The sequence below is a fragment of the Pongo abelii genome, chromosome 9, assembly GCF_028885655.2.
Source record: "Pongo abelii isolate AG06213 chromosome 9, NHGRI_mPonAbe1-v2.0_pri, whole genome shotgun sequence".
Classification (NCBI taxonomy): Eukaryota; Metazoa; Chordata; class Mammalia; order Primates; family Hominidae; genus Pongo; species Pongo abelii.
Genome location: NC_071994.2, coordinates 98,014,720 through 98,029,416, shown reverse-complemented (window position 1 = coordinate 98,029,416; position 14,697 = coordinate 98,014,720).

Here is a 14,697-nt window from a genome sequence, read left to right as displayed (position 1 = left end):
GGGATTACAGATTTGAGCCACTGAACTCAGCCTGATGCTCTCTCTAGTCTTTGAAACTTTGCATCATAAACTATTCCCCTTGTCCTGGAATTCTCACCACCCATTCTCATCCCTTTACTCATTTCATCTAGCTTTTTTTTTTTCCCAATAATCTAGCTAACCATCACTTCCTCAATCACTCACCTTCCTGACAAGCATGTCCTCAACTTCACTCCCTCCTCCCCTCTATGAGGTTAAGAGCCCCTTCTAATTATGCCTATTAAGCCAGTAACCCCCTGTTTCATAATTGCTACCTTTCCCCTTAGTCATGAGCATAGTGCCTACTATAGAGTAAGCATCTAATACAGTGAGTGAGTAGATGAATGAAAGAATAAAACTTTCTTTACAAAACTTCATTTGGGTCTTCATTGCTCTTATTCATTCATCCTCAGAATGTTTTTTGAACATCTACCATGAGCCAGCAATGGGACTAGATGCTGGGTATTTAGGGGAAGCAAAGTTTAGCCTAGTTCCTGCTCTCCTGGTGCTCATGCCAGCACCTCTCAGTGTCATGTGGACAACCAGAAGAGAAAGCACAAGCTAGCTAATTATTTGCAAGTGGCTTTGCCCTAGACTAGGGCAGAGCAAAGTGGAGAAACCTTCATGCAGCTAGTGAGTTCTGTAACATTGAGTTCATGCTAGACCCATCTTCATTCCAGTGCAAGACTGACACAGACCTTGGCATCACAGAACTTGAAGTATGGTAGGGAGGACAGACAGACAAGCAATTACAATACAGCATGAGAAATGCTCTGATAAGGGTAGTACTGTGTGTTATGTTGCGGAGAAGTCTAATTTAGGAGGAGAAGCTCTGGAAAGACAATGGGAATGGTGGAAAATCATACTTAATTATGAGATATGTTGAAAAATGTTTCACAAACTAGAATAACAATTAATTTCTAGACCCCTACAGCTACTTCTTTGGCTCTCTTCTCTTGTCTCTCTAGCACATATAAGGAATTGTCAAATGATTAGGAAGCTAATCCAGTTTGGATTATCAGGAGAGCTGAGGAAGCTGAGGAGTAGTTCCTATTGGGGTTAGAATGCCTGATTTTTTTTCTAATAATGACCAAATCAAAGAAAGCCTGCCTGGCTGAACCCATGTGTGGGCGGCAGACAGTGTTTTACTGAGTCAAGAAAGTTGCTGATGCATAAGCAGCAGGAGGTTGAGTCATGTTTACCTGAAATGTGAGCAGAGCTGTCTTCGTTCTAGTAAAGCTAAATGTGGATGATGTTTAAAAATAATAGCAGTTGTTGTTTAACGGGTATAGAAATTGAAATTTGCAAGATGAAAAAGTTCTTGAGATCTTTTTCACAACAATGTGAATATACTTAACACTTAAAAAATGGTTAGGATGATTAGTTTTATGTTTTGGGTCTTTTACCACATTAAATAGAAAAAACTAATATCAGACTTCACATCAATATGGATGTGGATAGAGGAGAAACTTATTCCTTCACTCAGCAAATACAGAGTGGACCCCACAGGCCAGACTCAGTACAGATTGCTGGGGCCATAGAGGGTATAAAACATGGTCTCAGCCATCCTGGAACCCACAATCTCAGCTTACCACCAGGTCGTCTATATTTTCCACACAGAACTTTATACATTTATTTCAGAAATACATCTGCCTAGGTAACCATTTCATTGTAATTACTTATGAGTTAAAACAATTGCTGTTTATTTTAATTGGTAGGAAAAAAAATAGGGAAAACATTTAGTCCCATCTCTAAGTCTGTATGTGTCTGTCTTAGTTGACATGTAACAGCATCAGGGAATTATAAAAGACTCCCAAACAAAAAGACAGACAAATGGAAAAACCACAGGTCTTGGCATCAGGAGGTTTTGGTTTAAATTTGAGCTCGGCCACTTACAAGCTATTTGAGCTCTCTGAGCCTCAAATTCCTCATCTGTAAAATGGGAATAGTAATACCTATTTTGTATTATTGACATGAGAATTAAATGAGATAACCAATATGAAGCATCTAACCCATAGCATAACTCAATAAATGCTAGTCCTTTCTTTCATCTCTGTAAGTAGATGGGCAGAGTTTCACTTAGAGAAAACATAGAATTATGAAAATCTGGAACTTACAAGACAAATATTTTAGGGCTCTGGTTTATAATTTCAGAAACAGTAAATTCAGTTTATAAACTGGTTAGCTTCAGGATTCAACCTGACAATTCAATTCCAAATCAAGATAGGACCTTTAAAGCACAGAACCTTTCTAGTACAACCTCTTAAGACCAAAATACCCATGATCCATTGACTTTGATTAAGTCTCAGGCAGTTTTCCAGTGCAATAGCAGTGGGATCATTGTGGCCAGAGCATTACTCCTTAAGAAAATGCCTATGTGTAGGAGGCGACAAAGAGAGATAGACACATTCTCTTTCATGGTTTGCAATGTTAACTTCCATAAGGTTCAGGCAACTAAATAAAATTAGAAAAAAAAAAGCACATTGGTAGATATTAAGAAACACCTTCCCTTGTAGAGGTGAGATGAGAGTATTCTGAAGACAAATCAGGTGGGGAGCAGAAAATCCTAGTGATTCATGCTTAGACCCAGGAGGTTCTTGGTTTGTAACCATGGAGGTTTACAATTTGTCTAAAAAAAGCTTTATTAAGAGAAATGAAAAGGAGCAGAAGGAACCATGACATTGGCTATGTCCATTGACATATCTATTGAATTCTTAGGCTTGCTACCTGGTTCCCCTGGGTCCAAATTGTAGCCACCAGGGGTAACTAGATGACTTGTCATTTTTACCATAGACCTGAATATTATTGCTTATGACCCCTTGAAGATTCCTCTTCCTGGTGCTTCCTTCCACCTCCCACGAAGAGCTCCACCTACATTTCCAATGGCATCTAGATGCTGGACTCAGTTTCTGGGCCTTTTGCAGGCCCGTCCCCCTCACTTTGCCCAATGCAGAGTGAGCCCTTGTCCCTTGCAGCAAGTTTTGCTATTAAAGTCACTGGGCAGTTGAGGCCTTTGTCTTTGGATTATTAATCTGCTCTGCATGTACCCAGGACCCAACAATGAGGGCATCTGTTGCAAATCTAATATTAGCAACAAACTCAAGTCACATCATCTTGTATAAAGAGAATATTGAGGGAGAAACATTTGATCACTAGCAGAGACATGGCAGCATTGAACAAGGAGCTCTGTCAAATGCTTGGCTGTCTATTATTCAGGGGAGGGAGAAGAGGAGGGGAGGGAGAAGACTGAAGAGTGTAAGCCTTTCTTTCATCGCATCTGTTCAGCTCTCCCAGGGCAATATGACATACTCTGCACAACTCCTACAATATTTGACCCCAGGTCAGACATACAGGTCCACTGTGACCCCAGGAACACACAGAGGACTTGGATGGTGCCGTTAGAAACAGCCACTTATGGGCCTGGGCATAGGAGGGCATTCCTTTGGCAGAGGATCTGCCTAACAAGCCCAGAACAAGTCACCTGAATTAAAAACCTTTGGACACATGACTCAGAAGACCCCAGGTGTTTTATCTTTTCTACCAGTGCCAGAAGTAGAGTGAGATTATTTAAGTTAGTCTCCATGGCTTGGGGCAACTTCCCAACCCAAATGGGTCATTTAGAAAACAGGGAATGTTTCAGAGGTCAGTGGGCCAACAGGTCAATTTGGCCAGTAGGGCTTCTAAGTTTTTTGAATTAGCTGCCAACATTGAAAAACCTGAAGATTTTAAAATTAAATTCTAAGTTCCAAGCTTCTCTTGAATATTCAAAAAATGGCAGCCACATGGCCCTCATCCCCATATAACAACAGTCACCCCCACTGTCCAAGTCCTTGGCCTTGTGATGAGGCAGGAGCCATTGTCCTGACAGCAACACTCACTTAGATAACTTGCCAGAGCCTGCTGAGATTTTGGATTTTCCACCAGGCGTCAAGAGTCTCACATGAGAGGTTGAGAGGAGATCTCTGGTCAAGTTTTCTCCAACCAAGCAACCTCTGGGTGCTGTGAGCAGTGGGCAAAAACAGAAAAGCAAGAGAAGGACCTCATTTCAAGGAAAAACAAGCTTCCACCACAGAAAAGCCAAGCCCAACTGGCACAGTGACTTGAGTGAGAGAGACACGGCCAGCCAGTACAGCTTGGATGCTGTGAAGTGCAACACAGAGAAACAGAAACGTTGGCTGACAAGCCTGTCCCAGCCTTGTCACATGTCCTCTTAGCTGGAATGAAGATGGGGGAAGAGTGGGTGTGGGGAGAGAAGAATGTGCCCTCTTCATGTCCCTTTGTACTTCCACTTCCTTTAGGGCCTGAAAAGAAGGAAAACAAACCAGAACTCTCACTGGCAGTTGCTGAACAAACTAGACTCCCATCTGCGCCTGTAGCCAAACTCCCCATGGACGAAATGCTAGATGGATGGTTCTCAACCCTCAGTGCATGTTAGTGTCACTCAGGGAGCTTTTAAACCCTTGTACTCCTGCCAATTAAAACAGAATTTCCGGGTGGGGGGGCGGGGCGGCGGCAAGGGGATGGGGGCCCAGGCATCAGCATTTTTCAAATATGATTCTAATGGGAAGCCGAGGCTGAGAACCAATGTGCCAGAGCAGTGCTTCTCAACCATAAACTTGTCCTTGATTTACCTGGGAGGATTAGTTAAAAATGCAGATCTGAGTCATAGGTCAGGGCTGGAGTCTGAGCTTCTGCACTTCTAACAAGCTTGCAAGTGATGCCCATGCTGCAGGATCCCAGCCCATACTTTGGTGACAAGGAGCTGGAGCACTTGTGCTTTGTCATTCTCTCTTCAAGTACTTCCATAGAGAAGACAGAGGGTCTATCACCTCTAAGCCTGAAAGTAACAACAGCAATAGCAATAAAAGTAATGACATTACTATTAAAGTAATAATTAATAATAAAAACATCAATAATAGCAAGACTTTGATGTGTGTTTCTTCCTGCCAAACACTGTGGTCAAATTACACTTTTTAAAAATATTCAACAGGAATAATTGCTCATTCTTACCTTGAGTTCTTTACTACTCAAAGTGTCTTACTTATATTAGCTTTTTAGACTTCACAACAACCCTTATTGTTCTGGCTGCTGCTATTATCATTCCATTTTAGGGAAGAAGGAGCTGAAATACATAGAGATGAAGCTGCTTGCCAAGGCCACCCAGTTTACAAGCACAGAGCTGGGTTTAGACACAGGGTGTATACTAGTAATGACCCTGCTACTCTGTCTGTCCAGGTACTTGGGCCTTGGAGTTGTGAGTCACTTGCCCACAGTCATGCTAATCAATAGTGGAGCTAGGGTTCAAAACTCCATTGGCTTTACTTTGCAGACTGAGCTATTGGGAGAGGAAATGAATGAAGTATAGGAAGTGCTAGACACAGTTCTTGGCACATCATGGATACTCATAATTTATTTCTTTATTCCTTTTTCCCACTCCTCTAGAGCATTCTTTGGGGGCTTAGTCAGCTCAGACCTCAATAACAAATTTCTTTAGACTAGGGGGCTTAAATAACAAACACTCCTTTCTCACAGTGCTGAAGCTGGGAAGTCTGAGATGTAGGTGTCAGCATGGTTGGCTCTTGATGAAGGCCCTCTTCCTGGTTTACAGACAGCCACCTTTTTGGTATGTCCTCACATGACAGAGAGTGAAATCTCTCTTGTATCTCTCCTTTTAAGGGCATTAATCTTACTCATAAAGGCTTAACCCTCATGACCTAAAAACCTTCCAAACACCCCACCTGCAAATACCATCACTTGGGGATTAGGGTTTCAACATATGAATTTTGGTGGGACACGTTCGGTATATGGCAGGGGGCTGGATGGTGGGAAGAGAGAATGGAACATAGCAAATGGCATTTAAATGACCCTGCTCCCTAAAGGAGCCAAGTAATGTCAGTGGCATGGACAGAGGAAGGGAGAGGGTTGACAGTAAGTCACACCCACTTCCTAGAGTGAGGCAGCCAATGGGGTGATCAAAGCCAGCCCCCATATCTCTGCAGGCTCATCCTGTGCCTGGCAGAACTGGCAGGAAAGGAATATAGGTACCCTAAGGCAGCCGTTGCTCCCAAGAAAAGTGATCTGTGTCCATTTGTCAAGCATGATTGGGAGAAGTGATCAAAAGGGCTGCAGTGAAACCAGGAATGGACTGAAGCAGCTCTGAGAGTCCATGTAGCTTTGGCACTGAACTTGAGGCTGACTGCTCCCAACAGAAGACACATTTCTCCAGGGGTTCTAAAACTAGCAGCATGGAGGAAAACCTGGATATTGCTATGGTTTCTTAGAAGAAGCTGTAGCATGGTGAGAGTGCCTAACTCCTTGTCTGTGTCTCCATCGAAGCTGACTATAATCTCTGTCTTATGTTCTATCCTTAGCATCTAGTACAGTGCCTAGCATGGAGAGAGTGCTTAATTAACAATATTTGTTGAAAGAATTAATGAATGAATGGATAGATGGAAGAATGAAAATCTTTTATTGAAATATGAGAAAGGATTTATTCTCTGGCTCTTCAAGTTATTTCAACCCCTGCTTAGTATTAGTTATATTATTTTAAAAAATAATGTGAAAGTAATAATGCTATAAGAGGGAACTATTTATTTTAGCTGTTTCTTATTATGCTAGCCCTTTTTTTCACTTTTATTGAGATTTTAGGTCATTTATTCATTTAATCAACAATATTCATTGACTTCTCACTGCACAGAAAAAAAAGACAACAACCAATTGTATTAATCTGATCTAATCAATAATATGAAACTATAGATAAAATAAAGTACTTACAATTTTAGATGGCCATGTGTAAGTACAGTTAAGTTAATATCATCATGAGAGGCAAGGTTAGGCCACTTGGTTCCTAAGGAGTTTCTCAGGTGGGAGAAACTTATTCAGTAGACACTTGATATTCACAAGGAATGGATCCTGAGATCTTTGCAAATTCCTAATCCTAGCACTTTTCTAAATATTATCCTTATCTGGAGCCAGGGTTTTCCAGTGCATAGCCTTAATACTCCAAATCTATTGCCTGTTTGACTCTCATAGCTGATCTCCCACCTAGTAGCTGTTTTTCCAGGAAATTCCTACACAGGCTCTGATTTGAGATTGCTCATAAGCAGCTGAAATGACTGTTGTTAACTTAGTGAATGCCAGGGATCTGCTGTGACTGCTAGAGTCCAATCCAATTAGACAGTAGTATGAAGTGCCTGGTAGGAGTCAGATACATGTCATGTTAGCTGACACAGCAGGGAACCAAAAAGTATAATTCCTTCTCTCATAAGATTTGCATCTGGTAGGAAAGAGAGCCATTCACAGGGTTGGTTGTGAATTATGAGTGCTTTCAAAGGCTCTGTGGTCCCCAAGTTCCTCCACCCCCTGCTTACCTGAAACATCAACCACTCCAACTGCTCAGGGGTTTCTGGAGGAGCATGCATTAAGTGAATTAAGATATTTATGCTTGCTTCATCCCCACATTCAGATCCCTGCCTTGGCTCCTACTCCCTCACTCTTACACGCCAGCCCTTTTGCTAATCTGTGAGCACATATTCCTATCTCAAGGCATTTGCACTTGTCCCTCTGCCCACAATGATGCCCCATTCCCGTGGTCACAGGCTCAAGGACCATATCCCCCAGAGGTTTCTGTAGCTATCCTATCAGATAAAGCAGCCTCTGTTACTCTCTAACCCCTTACTCTGCTTTATTTTTCCTCATAGCCCTTACAATTACTTGACATGTTATTATATATCACTCTTGATAATGAGAATAGATGATCAAAGAAGAGTTGAAACTTGTCTTTTTCACTGTTGTGTCCCCAATTCCAAGAACAGAGCCTGGAATAGTAGGTTCTCACTAAACATTTATTGAATGAGTAAATGAATAAATGTGTCCTGAAATACATAGACAGACACAATGTGAATCTTTTAAGAAGAGGCTCTGAGGGATGGGTCAAAAAAATAAAAGATTTTGGCTGGGCACAGTGGCTCACACCTGTACTCCTAGCACTTTGGGAGACCAAGGGGGGTGGATCACGAGGTCAGGAGCTCGAGACCAGCCTAACCAACATGGTGAAACCCCCCTCTACTAAAAATACAAAAATTAGCCAGGTGTGGTGGCACGCGCCTGTAATCCCAGGTACTCAGGAGGCTGAGGCAGGAGAATCTCTTGAACCCAGGAGGCAGAGGTTGCAGTGAGCAGAGATTGTGCCATTGCACTCCAGCCTGGGTGACAGAGCAAGACTCCATCTCAAAATTAAATAAATAAATAAAAGATTGTGATGAGAACAGGAAAAGACGCTCTCAGAGATCCACAGGCCTGGGTGTGGTACTTTTTTGGGTGGAGGGCCCTGAACTATTAGGACACAAGGACTCTGAATGCCAGGATACCAGTAATACAAATGTTACATTTTTGTAAGGTGGCACCTCTAACAATGACACCCTTTCCCTACATCGCTCAGGTTTTCCCCTCCTTTGTCTACCTGAAACCGCTTATCTCCATAACATCCAGCACTTGCTGCGGATTAGTGAGAAGGGTCCTCAGGTGTTACCCCTACAGTTGCTACACATCAGTGGCAATGAGGAGCAACAAGAGAATGTTAGAAATTTCATCTTGAGAGGCTGGTGAGCAGATCTGCAAGGCAGCTGGAGTGAGGGGCTGTTCATTAGCCTGGTTCTATTCCAACTCATATGGGTTTCCTTCCCACTTATCTCTGCAGCCAATTCCTAGCAACTGTTTGTGGTTTTCTATTTAAAGCAATGATAGGTAACTAAAACACTGAACAAAACCCCGACTTCTAATTTCTAAATGGTCACAGCTCAGTGAAATAAATGTCAGGGTGAAGTTATTTCTAAATACCTGGAAAGGATTTCTTACACATACACAGAATAGTTAGTGTAATGGTTAATCTTTATGAATAATTTAGTGTGGCCAGGTAGTCAGTCAAAACCTATAGTTAAAATTTTAAAATAAATCTTAGAGTCACGACCTGAACACCAACCTCTGCAAGTGTGCATTGAAGTATAGTTTCTAATGCACATCTTACAAATGTGGGCTTATAAGTAATAATAATAATAGCCAACATGTATTTAGCACAAATTGTGTTTGCTTTCATCTGAACTTGTTGTGTGCCAACTCTAGCACAGGTGCAAATAGCTAAGCGCTCCCTTTGCCCAAATAAGGAAGTAGAGAGCCAGAGGAAAGAGATGATTTACTGAAAGATTGCTCAATAAGCTAGTGAAGGAGTTCTGAAGAAAGGTTGGCTCTTCTGGCTCCTGATTGTTTTTGAAATTTTGACCTTGCCCTGGCAACATTGCAACAAGGCCAAGTACAACAAGGAGAGGAATTTGCAAATAAGTATATGTGAACTTTCGTACAAATACGTGGGTAGATCATGAGGAAAAAAGAAGTTTCTTACTAGTGAAAGTAATAGGTAGAAGACAGTTTGGCAGTTTCTTATAAAACTAAACATACTCTTACCATATAATCCCACAAACGAGCTCTTTGGTATTTACCCAAATGAGCTGAATATTTTCCTCCACACAAAAGCCTGCACATAAATGTTTACATCATTTTTATTCATAATTGCAAAACTTGGAAGCAACCAAGATGTCCTTCAGTACATGAATGAATAAATGAACTGTGATACATTCAGACAATGGAATATTATTTGGCAATAAAAAGAAAGGCGCTTTCAAGCTACAAGACATGGAGGAAATTTAAATGTATATTACTAAGTGAAAAAAAGCCAATGTGAAAGGCTATATACTCTGTGATTCCAATTATATGACATTGTAGAAAAGGCAAAACCACAGAGGCAGTAAAAACAGTAGTGGTCGCCAGAGGTTAAGGAGGGATGAATGGGTGGAATGCAGAGGATGTTTTAGGGCAGTGAAACTACTCTGAATGATACTATAAGAGTGGATACTTAGCATTATAAGTCATTTGTCCAGACTTAAAGAACGTGCAACACCAAGACTGAATCCTAATATAAACTATGAGCTTTGGGTGATAATGGTGTGTTCATCAATTGGTTCATCAGTTGTAACAAATGCACCACTCTGGTGGAGGATGTTGCTGAGGGAGGCTATGCATATGTGGGGACAGGGTCTATAGAAGAACTCTAACTTCTGCTCAGTTTTGCCATAAACTATTCTAAAAAATAAAACTCATTAATTAAAAAAGTAATGGGTAGGGCTGTGGGAGTGGTGGTGAGGACAGTGGTATAACTGAGCATCACAGAAATAAACGATATGAGAGTAGGTCCTTGCCCTCGGGCTTATCCTAGAGGTAGGGAGAATGCATAGATGCACAGAATTCTTGCTCAAATCTATCGAGCACCTCCTACTTGCCTATCACATTTACATTGCACAATATCTTCACAAAAATCCTGCACTGTAATTTTGGCTCAGAGAAAATCAATGATTTTTTTCTGAAAGTCACATGACCACAAACTGGCAAGGCCAGATTCAATTGCTGTTCAGCTGGGTCTACATCGTTTTCCTCTGTAACCAACTGCTGGAAAGGTAAAAGTGGTGACTAAGCGAAAGGTTTGCTTTACTAAACACATGACGCTTCAGAATCAACTTTGTACGCATGATACACAGCACGCCAATGGATGGGCTGAGTTTGTGACGAGAGGGCAAACATAAAACCACATAATCATTTATTTATTTCACCATTAAAAGAAAAATAAGAGGCTGTGAGGGAGGAGGTGATGGAAGGAATAATTAACAGATAATCATTATTACTATCCAGAGTAATTGTCTTCCTGAAATTTCTCGTAACAAGGATGCAAGGTCATTTGTAATGCACTAACAAAGGCACACGTTCCTGGAGTCACCCTCTCTTTGATAGCGAGGAAGGAAACCCTTGGCAGCTCTGGAGACATGCCAGGGAAGCTTGCTGCACAGCTGGGTGCCAATATAAGGAATGGCTTGGGCCCAGGGAAATCTATCTTTGTTCATCACAGTCACCACTTTGGCACAGGCCTCTTGACCCTTCATGTACTGATGGGAGGACTCAAGTGGCAGGAAGATGCAGAAATGCAGGCGAACAGAGGGGAAAGCAGTGGGAGAACTCAGAGTAGAAAGCTGCATGCTTTCAGGACTGGCCTTTAGCTTCATCTCAACACTTCTGTTTTGTGGCAGCCAATCTGAGAATCTAGTTCAGCAGTATGAACTGCTCTCATAGGGCCCTCCACTACAGTTACTTAAACCTTTTTAACTTTTTATCTCAGATGTTGTTACAACAGAGTTTTCTCCACCCTTTGAATACCACCTAAGGGACTGACTGTCTTCTTTGGCCAACGGCAAGGCTCCAGTCCCCAGAGACATTATCTAACCCACTAACCTGAGGCCCATCTTACATCAGGAGGCCTAATAGAAGGTGGGAGGAGCTTCTCCCACACAGTACCCTAACAGTGGACATTTTCCCCGACATCCAGAACCTTATTCCATAGTTCTGGTTATACTGTGAAAAGAGAAATCCCTCTCTGAACCTCCTTTCCAGCACCCAGTGAGGAATAGCACAGAGCCTTTGTTGTAACTAAGTTCCCCAGACCCCTCTAGACCCAAGCAGGCTTCAAGTCTCCTTTCTTCTCTGTAGTACACAGCTGGGACTCGGCCCATCTTCTTCACCTCTTTCTATGTTCACCCACCCTATTCTTTAATTTCCATCCTGGTGGAAGAGGGAGTGAAAATCTCCCTACCTGCCTCCTTCCTTGCTACTCCAAAGGGAAAACAAAGGCTTCACTCCTTACTGCTGCAGGGAAGAAGTCAATACACACACATACTCACATGCTTACACACACACGGAGTTTTAGTACCTTATAAAGCTCTTGTCTGAATGTCATTAGACTAATTTTCCACTCCGTCTCAGATGGTAATTATAGGTCCTTGTTATGGTTTAGAATATTTTCTCCAAAATTCATAGCTCACTGCAGCCTTAAACTCTTGGACTCCAGGGATCCTCTCACCTCAGCCTCCTGAGTAGCTAGGACTACAGGCATGCGCTACCATGCCCAGCTTGGGAACTTAAAAATAGTGTTGATACCTACGTCCCACTTCCAGAGATACTGATTTAATTGGTTGAGAACCAGCAACCTGTGGAGAACAGTGGTTTTCAAACTTTAGTGCATATTAGAATCACCTGGGGAGCTTGTTGAAACAGATTGCTGGGTCCTATCTTAGAGTTCCTAATTTGGTAGGTCTGGGAAGTGAGGCCCTAGAATTGGCCTCACCAATTCTGGAATTTTCTAACACGTTTCCAGGTGATACTGATTCTGCTGTTGCAAGGAGGGGAACGACACTTTGAGAAACACTGATGTTTCATATCAAGTTCCCACAGGAGAATCACAATGGAGTTTTCTACATCCTTGCTACTTAAAGAATGGTCCATGACCAGCAGCACTGACAATACCTGGGATTTTATTAAACATGCAGAATCTCAGGCCCCAGACCAAACTCACTGAATTGAAATCTGCATTTTAACATGATCCCCACAGGATTCAAATATACATTTCTGTTCGAGAACCACAGTTCTGGGTTTCTGAAGCAAATCCGTGCTGTATTTAGCAGATAATTCTCCTCTTGAGTAAATGACAATTCTCCATTGGAAGCTCTTCACTTGCTCTTGGGCCCTGGCAGAGATTAAAAAAACTTGACCATAGGTGAGCATATGACCTGAGCCTCCCATCATGAGCTGGGTGATGACTGACCCAACAAGACACAAAGTGAGTCACACCTGCCAGCTCTCTGCCCTCAAGCAGAAATAAGACTGAAATGACCAAGATGGGACATGTTCTGAAGACACAACTAAATCACATAAGCAGGTGACTTACACTCCCCAGCATGCCTGCTCTTGCCACACTGCTAACCTCTTCCAGTCTTCACATATAGCCTTGTAGGGAATTCTCTGGTAAGCAATTGATTGAGGAAGAAAAATTATCAAGCTCAGTTACAAATGGCTGTGCATAAGTGGCTACAACCATTAGCGTGGGATATGGTGGCATTATAACCTACACAGTATGTCCCTGAGCAATTCTGGAGAAGGGAAAAACCATTCAAGGGGTAGAACTTTCAGTATCTCATCTTGTTATCCACTTCTCCTGGAAGAGGAACACCAAGAATAGCTAAGCCACTCTTGATGACGACAAGATGAGAGAACTTGCTTTATTAGATACCAAGGTTTATTATAAAGCTGAAGTAATTAAGACAGTATTAGGTGCAGGCATAGAAAAAATATAGTAATAGGGGCCAAGGCGGACAGATCACTTGAGCTCAGGAATTCAAGACCAGTCTAGGCAACATGGCAAAACCTCGTCTCCACAAAAAATACAAAAGTTAGCTGGATGTGGTGGTGTGTGCCTGTAGTCCCAGCTACTTGGGAGGCTGAAGTGAGATGATGACTTGGGCTCAAAAGGTCGAGGCTGCAGTTAGGCAAGATCACACCACTGCACTCCAGCCTGGGCAACAGAGCAAGATTCTGTCTCTCTCTGTCTCTGTCTCTGCCTGTCTCTCTCTCTATATATAATATATAATTACATTATATATATGCATATATTATATATAAGTATACATAATATGTAATATATGAAATATAAATAAAATATATTTTAGACTTTATAAATTTATTCTATTTATATAAAATTATACATATTTATATGTTATATAGCATAGAGAGACTATATATCTTTTATATCTTCTATATATGATATCTACATCTTTATATATGTATATGTATGTGTATACATGCATATATACACACACACGGTATGTATATGTATATGTATATATCTCAATAGAAATAAATAGTGAATCCAGAAGTAAACTTACCCAGTATGGATACTAATATGTGGTAGAGGTGGCAGATTGGATAGGAAGGGAGTTTTCAATAAATAGTGCTTAGAAAATTGATATCCAAGTAGGAAAAAAATTATGTTAGATTTTTACCTCACCACATGCACAAAAATCAATTTCAGTTGTGTTAAAGTCCTAAATGCTGAAAGACGATACTATACTGAGTATAGGAAATAATATATGAAACTATCTTTACTACCTCAAATTAGAAAACAAGACACATAAAACACTAACCACAAAATGTTTGAAGAATTTAGCTACATTAGTGTAAAAATAACTCATCAAAAGACATCATAAAGTGAATTAAAAAACAAGCCACAGAATGGGAAAATATATTTATAGGACATAAAGACAAATAAGATCCAGATACATAGAAAATACCTTTAAATTGTTAAGAAAAGACAGGTGACCCAATAGGAAGGTGGACAAATTATTGAAAAGGCACTTCACAAAGGAGGATACCCAAGTGGCTAAAAAACAAACAAAAAGGTACAACTTTTTGGTAATCAGGGTAAAGAAAATTAAAACCAAATGAAATACCACTATATACCCGTCAGATTTGCAAATATTAAAAGGTCTGACATTAACAAGTGTTAATGAGGATGTGGAGCAAGCAGAATTCTCATCAATTGATGATAATAGTATATATTGGTAGAACTACTTTGGAAAATAGTTGAAAATTATCTAACAAAATTGAATATGTACTTGATCTATAACCCAGCAAATGCACTTTTGGGATTGATACCTGAAATGTATATACACATGTACATCAGGTTATATGTATAAAAAATATTCATTGCTTCCTTATTCAGAATAACTAAAATGGAAAACAACCCAGATG